Source organism: Tamandua tetradactyla, chromosome 5 (genome assembly GCF_023851605.1).
Source record: "Tamandua tetradactyla isolate mTamTet1 chromosome 5, mTamTet1.pri, whole genome shotgun sequence".
Classification (NCBI taxonomy): Eukaryota; Metazoa; Chordata; class Mammalia; order Pilosa; family Myrmecophagidae; genus Tamandua; species Tamandua tetradactyla.
In genome coordinates this window covers 112,042,378-112,043,842 of record NC_135331.1, presented here as the reverse complement: position 1 = coordinate 112,043,842, position 1,465 = coordinate 112,042,378, and the positions used below count along the sequence as shown (strand labels likewise).

The window sequence follows — 1,465 nt, the reverse complement described above, 5'->3', positions numbered from 1 at the left end:
TGGGGTAGCTACACTAATATCAGACAAAATAGACTTTAAGCCAAAACCTATTTAAAAAGACAGAAAAGGAACCTATATATCAATAAAAAGAGCAATCCACAAAGAAGAAATAACAATCATAAATATTTATGCACCTTAAACAGTGTGAGTGTCCCAAAATTCACGAGGCAAACACTGTCAAAATTGATGGGAGAAATAGACACCTCTACAGTAATGGTGAGTGATGTCAATACACCACTCTCATCAATAGATAAAATATCTAGACAGAAAATCAATTAAGGAAACAGAGAACTTGAATTATATGATAAATGATCTAGACCTAACAGACATACAGTAGGATAAACATTCTGCTCAAGTGGCCCTGGATCATTCTCCAGAAGAAACCATATGTTGCATAAGAAAACAAGCCTCAATAAATTAAAAAATATATATTGAAATTATGTGAAGTATCTTCTTTGACATAATAGAATGAAGCTGGAAATCAAAAACAAGCAGAGGACAGTTCTGCTGAGACTGCAGCTCTTACAGGTGTCGACACTGTCATCTCATTTAGTTGAGCAGCTGCCACCCTTGCATAAAAACAGCAACTGTGGTGAAGGTGACCAGCCTTTCCCACCAAAGCTGGCCTCAACATTTCCTGGGTGGAGCGCCCAAAGAACAGCAGCCATAGTAATGATGAAGGCAATGGGGAAAATGGGGACCATAGCTTTCAGTCAGAAGAAGTTGGAGAAGGAGAGAAGAAAGTTGAGGGTTTGAAGAAAAGTGTAGACTGGGTATCTGACTGATTCAGTAGACCTGAAAAATTCCACCTAAGGAGTTTCATTTCAGGCCCCCTAAACATTCTGCTTCTTTAAGCATGAAAAAAGTGGAGCCGTTGAAGAAAGGGGTTATTTTCTCTGCAGAATTTTTAAGGTTTTCAGTCCATCTCTCTTCATTTCTCTTGTTTTGGCTTTTGAACTAGGCATCTATCTTGGAAAATTACTGAGCACCTACTGAGGGAAAGACCTGGAAATGTGTGTGAACTGTGAAGTGGTATTATTGTCAAATTAGTTTATTTGAACTTGAGACCACTGTAAGCAGGGCCCAATCTACTGCCCTATTTTTACATAGCCAAGATCCAGTAACTCTCAAAACCTGGTATTTTATTTAAACTCTGTTTGAGGCCTTTAACTAACCTCCTTCCCTTTTTGGCCTTTAAAACACTTTGGAATTTCTTAACAGAGTTTAATGTTGTTTATAATTTTGCAAGTGCCTCTTTTCTACAAATACTACCAGAAGATTACAATTTTTGTAACAATGCAAAAATTTAGTCTCCATTTAGTATCATCAGACCTAGACCTGCATCATTCTTGGTATAAATTTTGCCCTTTCAAGAAAACTACCATCCCTCCCTTAAAATGAAATAAGGATAGCAAATGATTCAAAAGTTTTGTTTTTGTTTTTTTGTTAAGACAAAAATGAGCTT

At 36.7% G+C, this 1,465-nt stretch overlaps 1 pseudogene; it reads left to right on the top strand.

The window, feature by feature from the left end:
• The first annotated feature begins 468 nt into the window (after positions 1–468).
• On the top strand, positions 469–996 carry LOC143683289 (BCL2/adenovirus E1B 19 kDa protein-interacting protein 3-like pseudogene; annotated as a pseudogene).
• The last annotated feature ends 469 nt before the right edge of the window (positions 997–1,465 follow it).